The following is a 15,136-nucleotide window of genomic DNA, read 5'->3' as shown; positions in this document are numbered from 1 at the left end:
GAGCAATTTTTTTCTCAGCCTGACACCTCTGGGAGCTGCACCAAGCCGGTAACAGGAAGCTGTTTACTTGGTTTCATGACAGCATGTGGCAGAGGGACACGGTGTGAAACTTGTTGTGACATCTTGTCACCTGAGAAACGATGAGAATAAAAAACACTCCAAATCTAATCCAGGTGGTCACACAGAGACACTTTTAGAGGGAAGTGTCTTCACTTGCATTTCAGCCCTCCTGCAGCACAAGCAGAAGGCCAGCAACAGGTGGCTCAGAGGCTGAAAAAAAGCATTAAGATCAGATCGTGAGGACCAGCTCTGTGGGTGGACCAATACTTACCTGGTCTTGCCTTTTAAAACTTTGATTCAATGTAAAACAAAAATTCCAAAGAAGTTGGGACACTTTCTAAAATACCCCTAAAATCAGATTCTGATGATTTGCAAATCATTGAAACCCTACCTGTCATTAAAAATACTATCAAACATTAAAGCTCAAACTTGTTATTGATTTATGAAAAAGACGCTCATTTCAAATTTGATGCCCGCAAATTGTTTCAAAAAAGGTTGAAGAAGGGCCTGTTTGCCACTGTGTTGCATCACATCTTCTTTAAACAACACTGTTTGCGTGTGGGAACCCATGAGACTAATATCCGGAGCTTTGAAGGCACAATGTTGTCCCATTTTAGCCTGACACAGGATGCTCAACAGTCTCCTTTGTTGTATTTTTTGCATCATAATGCACAAAATGTTTTCAGTTGATGACATGTTTAACATCAATCCATCAAGCTTTATTTATATAGTGCCAAATCACAACAAATGTTATCCCAAGACGCTTTACAAACAGAGCAGGTCGAGACCGTACTCTATGTTGAATTATTAACAAACACCCAACACCAAGACAGGATATGATCCAGTCTCTTCATACAGTCAGGACTCAGTCTGATCTCATCTTAATCCACCATGAGCAGAGCACTTTGCAGCATTCAGCAAGTTACATTGGCAAGGACAGACTTCCTTTAACAGGCAGAAACCTTGAGCAGAACCAGACTCACGTTAGGCACACATCTGCCTCAACCGAATGGGGTTGGAAAGAGGGATAGAGGAGATGAAAAGAGAGAGATGATAGTGGGGATTAGGAATGCGAAGGGGTGGAACATTTCCAGTAGATTTCCATGGGAAGTTAAGCTGGGGGATTTTGGAAATATTCCAAATTTGAAACTTTCCATGGGAATTATATGAATTAACTGGAGTTGATGGGAATTCAATTAATTTACCATCTATGAGGCTATGCTAGCTACAGCTTATTTGGCATCTAACTTATCAGCTAGTTATCTACTGTATGAATACATTCATATGTGATATTTCTAAGTTAAACATTAGTACCATACATCAAATTTGTTAAATATATTACCACATCAAAACTTTCTTCACTTTGTGTAGTCCCCAGTCTCAAATGTGTGGCTTCAATAGTCTTGTGCTCTGGGCTCAAAAGTGTGGTCCAGGATTCTAGAAATCATCTGTGCATGTGATGGTAGGGGTGTGCATGTAAGGGGTGTGATCTCAATAGCCCTACAGTAAGCAGTGTGCTATGTGCATGGGATTGAGGAATGGCATAGATATTCAACTGTACTTGCATGAAATCTTGTTGTTTTATTCAGGATTATGCTAAAATATGTTTTTCCCAACTATAATTAAGTTCCCTATTAAGAGCCAACCTTCAATTTAGTAAATTCCTGGTTTATTCCTGTTTATTCCCATAAATTCCCATTAATTCCCATGGAAAGTTTCCAACTTTGAAAATTCCCGGAATTTTTCAACCCTAGTGTTGATACAGATATAAGTAGTTGTACAGCTGGAGTCTGGCCCGTCTACATCAGCGACTCAGAGGAACCTAATCAGGACTCCTCTACAGAGACATGCAGTTCTAATACCTGCAGAATGGGGTTTGGCATTGTCTTTTTTCTTGTCAATTAGGCATTTATTAACTGTCTGTAGGTAGGTGCAACAGTGAGAGAAAAAAATATGTTCAAGTCAGCCTCCAATGAGGCCCCGTCGGTCCTACGAAAATGAATCAACAGCCTTGTTCAGACAGCAGTAAATATCAAATTTAGTCAAACCTTTTAGACTGTTTTTTTATAGTTTAATTATCAACCAATTAGGAATTGTGTAATTGTGTTTGGGCTACAGGCTGACAATGCAGACCTGCCAACTCAAGCATAAAGGAAGCAATTATGAGTTATAGCCTTGAGATCTGTAACATCAATGCTCCATGGTGTACAGTATCCAGAGAGCGTAGGGACTGAGAAAATGCAAGCAAAAATGAATTGTCATAGTCAATCAGGGGTTAGTCACAGCAACAAGTCTTCTTTTATTTTTTTAAATGTGACTTATTTCTGAATAAAAGCCCAGCTACAAATCTCAACTACTGTACAAGATGCTGAATTTGAGGCTTAAACGAAATAGCATCATCAATTAAGACTTCCGTGTACTTCTAAAACAACACAGGCTCAATCACATCACCCTGAGACTTGATGAGCGATGTCAGTCTCAGTGGTTTTGTGGTTGTAATCATCTTCAGTTTTGTTCTATCTGGATTCTAGATCAATTTCAACCCCATGAAATGTGTCTCATACAATATAAAAAGCATCTCGTAAAGCAAGTTGCACACTACAAGAAAGGCAGGCCAATTTTGGGCCAGAGATCCCGCTTACAATGTTTTTTGATGGGTTGAGATATTATCTTCCTTGTTTATTTTTTTGTGGTGCAACATCTATGTAAAGAGAGCATCAAATCAAGTTCTTTATAAGAGGGTCTACTCATTAAAACACTGAAAATAAAGCAGTGTGCATTCTGACCTTTGTTTCGCAAGTGAGAGCAAAGCTGAAGTTTTGGTGTTCAGAGCACTTGAAAATGAAAAACAGCCACATTAGATAAAGAGGCAGTTTAATGGCAGGTGTAAATGGTGTCAGAGTAACAGCCCAGTCAAGATAAAGTCCTACATTAGCACATATCAGAGCAGTGTGTGTTTGTGTTTGATGGACTGCGAATGAGGGCACAGACACAAAGACTCCCCGATAACGTAGTGTGAGACAGAGGCGGTCTCCTTACAAGCCGGAACCAGTTGAACATCATCGACTTAGGAGAGGAAATCAATCAGAGCCAGAGAGTGGCTCTATGCCTGTGGTGGTTAAATTTAACAGTCTTTGTCTTGCTCTGCCACCGTCTCCCCCCTCCAACCGACCCCTCATTCTCCGTGAGTGATTTTTGGGGCCCTGCTTATCAGCCCCTCATTCCCCAGCAACAAAAGAGTCACCCGCCAGGATACCTCCTGAATCCACACAACGAGCTCTCAGAGGAGCCATCCACAGCGTTGTTATCAGAACCACCCGCAGCCCAGACGCTGCTCTAGCCTGATTAAATTATAGCTGATACACACTGCTCACTCTGTGAGTGTGTGTGTGTGTGTGTGTGTGTGTGTGTGTGTGTGTGTGTGTGTGTGTGTGTGTGTGTGTGTGTGTGTGTGTGTGTGTGTGTGTGTGTGTGTGTGTGTGTTTGTGTGTGTGTGTGTGTGTCTGCACTCCAGGAGATAAACAGGCATTCAGATGTGTCTTATTTTACTGAAAATGATTATTGTGTCAACTGCTTCACCAGCAGGCTCATTACAGAGCCAGACAAATTATGAGTGAAATGGCATTAATGCTCTGCTTAGAAATCACATTAAGAAAAGGTGTGTGAACAAACATTAAAAAGGTGGTATGCTTTTTCAATTTTTCCAAAGAAATACGAGTTAAAATGATAGATGTCAATATCATGCGTGGGCAAATTGCAAGGTAAATGTATATTGGAGAAATCCCAGGATGAGACTGCAGGACGCTCTGAACAGCTTGTTCAATAAGTCACACGAGAAATCAGCAAGATCAATACGAGATTTGCTAAAATTGTGACATCACCAGTTGGTAAATCTCCACAAAAGGGTAAATTTGTCATTTTAAAAAGAGAAATGTAACTTTGTTGCTTTGCAACAGTGAAGGAGGCTTCCAGAATGCTGGGTTCAGGATTGCTGGGTGGGGCCTTACAGAGACAGTAGCTGGAATGAAGTGTTTCAGACAGAGGCTGAATTGGGGGGTTTCAAGGCACACAGTTAATCATGTAAAGCTACTACACAGCTACCAAACAGACCATACACAGCCTAAAAAGCATAACATCCACTCTTTAAAACAAGAAGACAGTGCTAGCAAGTAGCTGTTGATCACAGATAAGCATTTAGCTAGAAAGCTGGAGTGCAAATTATTGCTAACTAACGATAATTATTGGGATATATATATAAATATTTTATTTTTTTCTCGATATCATTTTTAACATTTTCACTAAGAATTGGATATAAATAAACATGTTATTACACCCCCCGTCCTCTAAAAATGGAGGGGGGCGCTAATGAGCCTTAAACGCTAGTTATTGCCCGACATTTGACAGAAGAAGAAAAGGCATTGAACAGCCAATCATGTCGCGGGGTGAGAGGTAGGAGGGGCTTAAAGACGTCCGGAGCGGAATATAAACACAGCTGAGACGAGCGACAGCGACACGGAAGAAAGCTCAAAACCTACCAGCTCAAAACCGAGTCGTTAGTCTAACACTGTGTCGACTCTGCGTTAACTATTACCTTAATACATTTCATTAAATATACTTTCAGGATGTGGGTAAAGGAAGAGCAGAGAGACAACTTCTGCTGTGAACACGTTTAATGTCCACCGCGACCGTAGTACAACGGAACACCGAACAACAATGATGCATTCACTGCACTTGTAACCCTCAGTAATCTCACATGGTTGTGCACAACTCAGAACAATACTCTACTGAACTGATACACAGTATACAATTTTATATATAGTTGTTGTAAATGTAAATCAAATTATAGAAATAACCTCAATCTGAGAAAAATAAGAATCTACAAAGTAAAACTTCACATAAATCTAATTTTACACTAAAGACCTGCTTCCTGTTAGCACTGTCAGAAATGATGGATTCATGAAGCTTATCAGAAAACTAAATCCGGATACAAACTAACAAACTGACTGGTTACTTGAACTTTCACTCAAGACCAAAAATCTGCCTTTAAATTTAAATGAAATAATGATTTAATATTTATCGTGACAATTCTTTACTTGGTGGTGACCAAAAACAGACAAAACAATAAAAGTTTTTATCAGGTGTCCAGAGGCATGAAAACAAATGTATGCTAATGTTGCTCTGTATTTGCTGCAGGTCTGAATCAGCATTTTTTAACTACCAACTTATCTATCTACATAGGCTTGAAAGGAGTAGTTATATCAGTGTTTACAGCCTTCATTGCTGCCCTTGGAAGTGGTAGAGAGAAGAAAAATCTATAACTGCAGGTTTTAAGACTGAATATAGAACCTCTTTAAACATTTTGACTTAACATACAGGTTCAACTCTCCACACTGACCATGTGTGTGACACTTAAGTAGGCTCACTCCTTCAGTGTGATTCATCCCTCCTGTGCTTCTCCTATCAGGGCATACATATAGGTAAATAAGAAGAAAAACTTACTTCTTCACATATTTTAAAACTGCTTTTTCTTTTTCTTACTTGATCAGATTGATGTTGTTAAAGCACTTTCCCTTAGGATCAAATCGTTTAATATTTCTTGTATCTGATAGCTAAAGCTGTGAGGGTTGACAGCTATTGATCCAACGTGCTAACATCAATAAGTCATGAAAGGTGAGTACAAACTTTGCCACAAGTACAACCACAGGCTGGGATCAACTGTCAGCTAACTCTTACCACTTTTTTTAATGCTAGCAATTCATGAAAAACCTACCTCACTCTATTGATATATCCAAACTTAAGATGCTGCCAAGAGAAACTTCTACCCAAAGCTCTGAAGTTCTTCAATACTCTGTCACTTTTCTTTCTCAGTGAATCATTCGTTCTCAGCAGATTTCACTGTAAATAAATCATTCTCTAAACAAACACAGCTTTAAGTGCAGTGTCTTCACTTGGCATTGAATATTTGATTCCAGGTTACATTTATTTTTTTATTTTATTTAACCTTTATTTAACCAGGTGAGTTAATTGAGAACCAATTCTCATTTGCAATAACGACCTGGGCTTGATAATGAACACCTTTTTTTGAATTATTGATCACTCTGATACCACTGAGGTGTTTTCTGCTGATGTAATGTGTTTGCTTTTTGAATTTTTAAAACAGAAAACACCTCTGGCTATGAAACACAACATAAATGTTTCAACCAGTGAAATTTATTTGCATGAAATATTCATAATTTCATATTTTTTTACCTGAACAAACTAAGCTTTAGTCAAACAAACCCTTTACACAATCTGAGATTTACTAATACGTGTATCTCCTTTCATTAGGACATATGCTCGTCCCCAGAATAAAACCTTTTATGAGAAGACATCAGAAAAGTCCCTGAGTTATTATTCGAGGTGATGGAGACAGACAAAGTAAACCGAATCCTGACAAGGGTGTAGATCACACCGACGTTATGATGTGAATCTACAAAATAAGTGGTCTTGAGGGAAATTCAACGAGGAGTGTGTGGGAACAACACTCTGATATCAGTCTCACCTGCGTGGTTCATCATCAAATCCAATTTCAGAGCAGACTGATAAAACACGACCTCCAGGTGTGAGACACACCCTCAGTGTCCTGTCTGTGTTTGAGCTGCTTCCCTCAGGTCACACAGCAGCTCAGCCCTCCATATGATTAAATCAAACAAAGGGCTTATTGATTTTCCCCATGTGCAATAAAAGCATCATCAATGACAAGTTAACTCCCAAACACAACCTTCAAAGTTGTTGAACATGCTGTTTTACTTTTTTTATGTTCCCTGTCTCATTTTATATTGATACACTTTTATGTACCAGATAGTGTCAGGAGAAAATGCATGTCTTGCTAAAGACTAACTTCCACCAGGTCGGTGTTCAATCGGTCGCTGCTTCACCACAGCAGCAGAGTCGAAAGATTTCACTCTAGCCAATGTGTATGCTTCCACTAGCTCCACTCTGCAGCGTTTCTGCCCTGTCTCAGCTCCAGCAATCCAGAGCCCTCCACAGCAGATACCCAAGACTTCTATTTTTGCTGGATGCCAGAGCATGGCACCTCAATCAGCACAGGGCAGATCGAGCAAGACCGGAAGTCAGACACTGAAACAACAGTTAAGCATCCGGATTATGGACGCATATTTCAAGTATTTTCCGTGATCGATCTTCGGAAATGTTAACGATCAATTATCGATTATTCTTTGAAAAAATTCTAAAAGTTTTTCATGTCAAAAACAATGCCAAATGCGTTATTTTTCCCTGAATCATATTTTCCTTCACAACACAATGTATATAAATGATAGTATTAAATAGCTACGGATTGATTGAGGCGTACAAAATGTTAAACACGCTGAATATCAACGTGTGGAGCAGGCTCATGATCTGATTAAAGTGAAGGCTCAGACTTCAACAAGGGAACTGAACAGAAACATATTTTAGGCTCAGTGTCCAGTTTTCTGTCTACTCATTCTTATTGAGAAACATAAGCATGTGAACGAGGTCAAGTGTCAGCCGGGAGCGTAACCGGGTCATAATCAGTCCGCAGGCGGAGAAAAAAGGCGCACATGGAGACCTGTCACTCAGCCGCAGCCCCCAGCTGAGCGTCTCCGCTGTAGACAACACCTAGTCAGCTGATTCACATCGAAAACATGCTTTAAACTTAAAACACCTCCCTGAGAGGAACGAGACCACATGATGTTTGTTCCACGTGATATAAAATCGAAACAAAAATATGTGTTCGAGTAAGTTCTTAACAATCAATTAATCGACAGTTGATTAATTGTTGACATCCCTAATCCGGATAATTTTTACGTTAACACACTCTTTGTTGACACCAGATTATATTTATCTTAACTACATCAACAGACCATCATACTGAGCGGAGCCAGAGTAAAGTTCTATAATATTTCATACAAACAAACTAGATCAAAGTAGTTTGTACTACATACCAACTTATGCTACATAGCCATCATGCTAAATGACATTGTATTCCTGGACTCAGAGAAAACTTGGGGACATCTTATTCCTCTTCCTGAATCTTCTTCATTGCTCTCTATTTAGGGTGTGCTCTTGGTCAGAGGGGGTGGGTGGTGTTAATGTGGGGTATTGTCTGTACAAATTCAATATGTTGGTATGTCTGTGTTTATGTTTATATGTTGCATAAGCTCAAAACTTCATAAATAAAATAAAAAAAAACAACAACTTGGGGACATCTTGTCAACCACTAAATCAATTTCTGTTTGTAAGGTGCCAATTCACAACAAATTTCACCTCAGGACACATCACAGAAAGAGCAGGTCTACTGCCCTTTATTATGATATTTACAGAGAATCAACATTAATCCACCATGAGCAGAACATGGCGCGATTGCCAACTGCCGGTCCCATCAGCTTTCATTTAACAACAAAACAACCTTAGAGAGTAATGGCCAACTTTACTGCATGTCTGCTGCAGCAAGCAGTTAATGATGAAGAACTTCCAGACAAGACTTCCGTGTCTGTGAGCTGCCTTTGGTAACCACCTGGTCTCTGGATAAGGTGTTGAGCCAGGACATCAGAGAGGGAATTTTTACCTGCAGGTGTATACAGAAATATATATATATAAAGTCATTGATAATAAGCAAATTATGGATGGAAAGACGCACGGTATGCCTGCACGCAACCAAAGCTCGCTGAAGTGCAAGTGGAGGACATTCCTGGAAATACAAAGAGTACTTTGAATACCAGCATCTGGTCCTGCACAAACATCATCCTGCAGAATCTGTAAGTTAGTAGGGATGGGACATGGTTTTCAAAAGCTTGAATATTTGTTCACTTATTAAAAATAGAAGAGTTAATGTGAATATTATCTCATTTTAAAAGTAAAATTTTTCGTGGTTGTCATCGGTTGTAATACGGTATCCCTGCCAGATGGTAGCGATAGGGCTGTTTGCTAAACACATTAAGTAACAGGAGAAGAATAAGAATTGTGTGAACTGTGTAAACACACAGGCCACGGTGCTGCATTGTAGAAACGCAGCTTTAAAGGTCGAGACACATCGCTAAGTATGAGTTCTTTATGTTCTATCCATACCTTGATACTGAATGATTGCAGGCTGTTACGAGATTTTCGTTTTGTATTTGCTTCGTTAAAAAACGACAAGTCCATCATTACAAACAGTTTTGTGGACAATCACTATCCAGAGCAACAGGACACAGCAATAATTACAGATATCAAACAAAACTGGACTACAAAGCCCCGTGGGAGCTGTGCAATTTTCTCAACCAAAAATTACAACTGTATCTTTACGTCTCTGTTGATGCTTTTCAATTTAGAGCACTCAGGAAACTTTCCTGGTGCTGTGAATGTTGTTTCACCAGAAGCATGTTTTAAACTCATCTGAAACTCTGAGTGTCTCCTCTGCCCTCAGGGACAGCAAAGTTTTAAATGAGTTGCTGAAAGTGAAGTCCTTGCTCTGCATCTCTGCTTCGAAAACTGCATCCATTGTCCAGCTCATGTGGGACCAGACACAAGCCACTTTCTCATTAAGGCCAAGAGTCTGACCCAGAAAGACTGTTGGTGTTAGTGTCTACTCAGTGAGTAGGCACATAAAGTAATGTGGTTAATAAAACTGATGAAGTCATCTCATCTCCCACGTAAGAGAGAGAAGTCTCAAAGACTGACAGTGGAGCAAGAGGAGATCTAGAAGAGATGAGGCTTTGTGGGCAAAATAGATAGATATATAATAGCTAGGGGATGTACAGGTGCATCTCAACCAAGCGGCAACCTCCGGTCTAAAAATATGAGTCCAATGCCGAGGTGATAAAAACTGCAGTTCATCGAGGATCCGCTTGAGGCTGGCTCCAGAAGTACCGGAAACCACATACACACCAATTCAAAAAAGCCAATCTTTACAGCAGAAGTAAACATGTTTACAGCCTGGTACAAAAAACGAATGTAGTCTGGATAGCTCATTTCTCGATCAGCTCAAACTGTGAGGGGGGTGAATTTTTTTCCAACGCGGCAATTTCAAAGATATTGAGATTAAGAGTCTTCCAATGAGAGGCACAGCTGACTGCGGGAACACTGTAGCTGTTGGCTAGGAAGCTCAAAGCCCGCCTCTTTACGTCACAATCACTCGACAGCAGCAATATGGCTGCCAACGACGAACAAACAAAACAGCGCTTCAGAAACAGATGGATTTCCATAATTTAATCCAAAAAGTAAAAATTCATATATTCTTCACTCATTACATATAAAGTGATATATTCAAATCATTTTTTGGATTAGTTTTGATGATTATGGTTTATTGCACATGAAAATTAGAAATCCAATATCTCAAATCATTGGAATATTTTCTAAGATCAATTTTAAAAAGTATTTGACTACTTCTGAAAAGTATGTTTATTCCTCCACTTAGTACTTGGTTGGGGCTCCTTTACAATGACTCAGTGCATCAGCCTAACTCTGTTGAAGTGTTATTGAAGCCCAGGTTGCTTTGATAGCAGCATCGAGCTGGTCTATAACTTTTAGGTCAGGGTGTTCTCATATTCCTCTTAACAAATATACCACAGATTATCCATTGTGTTCAGATGAGACAAGTTAGCTGGCCAGTCAAACACAGTGATCTCATGGTCTGGCAAACCATTTGATGGTAGTTTTGGCGCTGTGGGCAGGTGCTAAGTCCTGCTGGAAAAGGAAATCAGCGTCTTCATTAAGCTCATCAGCAGACAGAGGCATGAAGTGCTCTAAAATCTACTGGTAGACGCTGCATTGACTTTGCACTTGATGAAACACAGAGGACCAACGCCAGCAGATGACATGGCACCCCAAATTATCAGTTGCGTGCACTGAACTAGATTGAGAAATAGATGGTATTTACACAGTTTGAATTCAATCAATCTCAAAATGATATGTTCTATTATTTTAAGATTTATTTTAAATCTTAGAGCTGTAGGCCACACTTATCCAAATTAGAATAAAAAAATGCTTGACAAATTTTAGTTTGCATGCAACAAGTATAAATCTTCTCTCTGTTTTGTATAATCCCCTCCTGTTCCCTTATTATCCCGGAGCCTCAGTATTTGTCTTAATGTGCATTAAAATCTGCTTAATTGGCTCTTCTTAAGGATGAGTCTGATCTTGTCTGGCAGAAGTAAATGAGAGCTAGAAGCCTTTAGAGGCAGACTGTTCAGCTGCTAGAAAAAGTGTAATATACTGCACAGCCTCACAGCCAGAGAAGCTCACAGACATAAACTCCTGTTTCACACTCCTGAAGGGGGGATGCACACAGACACATGTATTTCTCTTGTGCTTGAATGTGGATGTATAAGGCAGGGAAATTGAGGTCATGTTTGGGTTGTCAGAACTTCAGCAGTAAATGAAAAGGCCTGCCGTGGGCCAGAGTGACATAATTGACTTCCTAAAGAAAGACAGAAAATAGCAAACCTAAACACTCCCAACAAGTAAAGAGGGCAAACTTCACAGACGCTCTTCTGGGCTCAGTCGTACCAGACTGCCTGCAGAAAAGAAAGCAGCTCTGCCAGCTAAGAAAAAGGCATCTGCTCCTGTTTCTTTTGTATGCGTGTGTGTATGTGTTCGCATGTGTACGCCTGTCCAACCGCCCCCACTCCCAGTGACGAGGTACCGCTTCCTGGCCCAAGCCCACTTGACTGGCCAGTTTCCCACCGTCCTGCTGCGAGAGCCCGCTTCCTGCTCTGCCAACTGACGTCTAAAAAAGGGGACAAGAAATGGTTATAGGGGAAAGAGTGTGTGTGTGTGTGTGTGTGTGTGTGTGTGTGTGTGTGTGTGTGTGTGTGTGTGTGCGTGTGCGTGTGCGTGTGTGTGTGTGTGTGTGTCTTTGCTTTCCTGCTTGAGGGAATGAGTTTGAAGGCTTGATTTTCAGAGCAAGGGCATTTTGGTTTCAAACATTTATTATTAAAGCAACAGTACTTTTTTAATATCTTTGTTACCATGTGGATACCGACTGTAACTATTCGCAGGGATTGTTATTAAATGAAAGCTGTGTGCTGGAGATACAGAGGTACGTGTTTGTACTTTTTCAGACTAAAAAACAATTTCCAGTAAAGTCAGCTATCTTGTAAACAAAACTAAGTTGTGTTAATAATTAGTATTTTAGACCAAAACGTATCAGCTAATAATAACTTCATTCCTCATTAGGTTTTAGAATGTTTAATATCTTAGGTTGTTATATTTGCTAAGTCCCAAGTTCTCTTTCTCATCTACACTATTAACTTCTTTGACCAAGCAAATCTCAGGAGACGAATGGCTGACATTCCAACTTGAAATCGCAGGGTAAAAGGGTCAAACCGATGAATCCCGAAACAACTGGTTCATCATAATCTTCTTGTTCATAAAAGCTGAGAGCATCACTGGAAAGTCTTCAACTCTAACAGAACATCTTAAGCTTTCAGTCAATACGAATGTGATTATTGATATGGCAGTTACAGAAACAAGCTAAAGGTTATGTGCATGGCAGATTGGCTCTCAGCCCCTGCCATGCAGAACACTGTCAGTGAGATTTTTTTAAGTATATGATTCAGTCCATCACCTGGTCCATGTGTTTTGGAGAGGAAACCTCTGAAGGAAATTCAGATGAAAAAAAAATATATATGTATATACTGTATCTATCCTGACTGATGTTAGCAGCTCAGCTCGCAGCCCTTACTCCCATACCGTCCTACAGAGAGTGGAAGAAAAGCATTGCTTTCACATAAAACTGTTTCTCAGCATTTTACAAGTCTTATTCAACATTTTAGTTTGTTTTTAAGTGGAGAAGACCTCTGTGATTAATTAGGATTCTTGTTTAAACTAGGGATGTTCCTGAGCGAGTAATTTCCAAAGTGATTAAAAGGAAATTTAATTCTGACAAGCTAACTCGTCTAAAGGTAAGAAAATGTATTAACATGGCTAACACGGCTCCAAGACCATACAGTGTGTAGCCTTTTTAGATGCTCTTTAAAACAGTTCATCAGACTCTTCAATGAAGAAATTGTTTACTATTTGAAATCCAGCTGAGAAATCTGTAGCTCTGAACAACATCACATACTCCCACAAAACAAAGCTACCAATGATAGAGCTACAAAATGGTAATATTGAGGCTTTAGTTAACATTCATAAGCTGTTCAAGAACAGCATGATGTTGTCAATCAACATTTAACAGCCAGCGCACACACACGTGCTTATCATGTAGTACTTTCTAACAGAGCATTCCTGTTTTGTAAAATCCTAATGTCAACATTAGGGGTTGGAATTGAAAACCGGATCCGACTAAGAACCGGTTCCAATTTATTAATTAATCCATCAGAAAAGTACACCTCAAATGTTATCGATTCTTTTTCAAGATTCATTTCCCAGCGCGACGGCATGTCACGTTGCGGTACATTGCATTACGTCACACACTCTGTGACACAGAACCCCTTCAACCACAAGGAAACATGGAGAGGATAAGCGTTTTTCCTCTCCAAATCCAAAGTATTTTCCTCCAGGCTGCAGGGGCCATCCAGACTCACGCGGCCAAAAATGAGGCACCAAGAGTGAGTAAAATATCTCTGCGATGACCCCCGAAGGAAAAGCGTTTTTCCTCTCCAAATTCAAAGTCTTTTCATCCAGGCTCCAGGGGCCACGTCCGGACTCACGCAGCCAAGAATGAGGTCAACCTATTGTTCAGTATGTTCAAGTTGAATATGTTCATGTTCAGTCTTCTGCAGACATAAAAAAAAACAAAATGGTTTCATTTAGTGCGGAAGACTGTGTAGAATTTTTTTTTTCCCCTCCAAAAAATACTCAGGAATCGTTGGGAGAATTGTTAAGGAATTGGATAGATAAGCAGAATCGACAATGGAATTGACATTGATAAAATCTTATCAATTCCAACCCCTAGTCAACATGCTCTGGTGAAGTTGAGGCCTCAGTCTCTTAATGATAAGTCCAGCAGCTGAAAAAAAACTCTCAGGCAGCACAGATGTCTCAGGCACACAGACATTCAAGCTTATGCTTTGATTTAAAGGTGACATATCATGCAAAATCAACTTCTTAATGGTTCTCTACCTGAAATATGTTTCCCTGGCATGTGTACAAACCCCCCGAGAATGAAAAAAATCCATTCTGCCCCTGTTCTGATTTCTGCACCTTTCTGTAAATGTGTGTGAAACGAGCCGTTTCAGACTTCAGTGTTTTTGTTACGTCACAACAATATCCGGTCTGTCACGGAGTCAGAGCTCGGAGCTTGTTCAGCCCATAGACTGTATAAAATAATACTGAACCCTTCCTCCGTTTTTCATTCCCTGCACAAATGTGTGCTAACAAGGAGCTTAGGAGGGAGGCATGCTAGATGTAGGCTGTCTTAATAAACACAAAGGTCGGTTTTACTCCCCACGTCTGCAGATTTGAAGATCTAGTGGATGATTTTTATTTTCCATGGATAAGTGCTAGCGCTAGTTAGCATAGCTACATAGCTGTAGCTGTGTACCAAGACACACGTCTACATATTAACAAATAAAACTACAAGTAACACAGAATCTGTGACCAATCTTTCAGAAAGGTCCTGCTGCCTTTCTGGCAGAGGTCGGGTTTACTCCCCACGTCTGCAGATTTGAAGATCTAGTGGACGATTTTTACTTATCATGGATAAGTGCTAGCGCTAGTTAGCATAGCCACATAGCTACATGTTGGTAACTGTGTACCAAGACACACGTCGACATGCTGACAAATAAAACAACAAGAAACACTAAATCTGTGACTAATCCTTCAGAAAGGTCCTGCTGCCTTTCTGGCAGAGGTCAGTATTACTCCCCACGTTTGCAGATTTGAAGATCTAGTGGATGATTTTTATTTATCATGGATAAGTGCTAGCGCTAGTTAGCATAGCCACATAGCTACATGTTGGTAGCTGTGTACCAAGACACACGTCGACATACTGATAAATAAAACAACAAGAAACACTAAATCTGTGACCAATTGTTCAGAAAGGTCCTGCTACAGGCGCCTCTCCGTCAGGATCAGATTCTGGATCAGATTCAGAGGGTTGAAGTAACGCTATCTGTGAGCAGCCGTGTATATT

General features: G+C 40.0%; 1 protein-coding gene across 3 annotated transcripts in view; it reads right to left on the bottom strand.

The window, feature by feature from the left end:
* snx29 (sorting nexin 29) overlaps window positions 1–15,136 on the bottom strand; it is a 217,534-nt gene that overhangs the window by 169,157 nt on the left and 33,241 nt on the right. The window lies entirely within an intron of this gene.

Source organism: Notolabrus celidotus, chromosome 18 (genome assembly GCF_009762535.1).
Source record: "Notolabrus celidotus isolate fNotCel1 chromosome 18, fNotCel1.pri, whole genome shotgun sequence".
In the NCBI taxonomy this organism is placed as follows: domain Eukaryota; kingdom Metazoa; phylum Chordata; class Actinopteri; order Labriformes; family Labridae; genus Notolabrus; species Notolabrus celidotus.
Note: the sequence above shows the minus strand (reverse complement) of the source record. Positions and strands in the feature narration are given on the sequence as shown.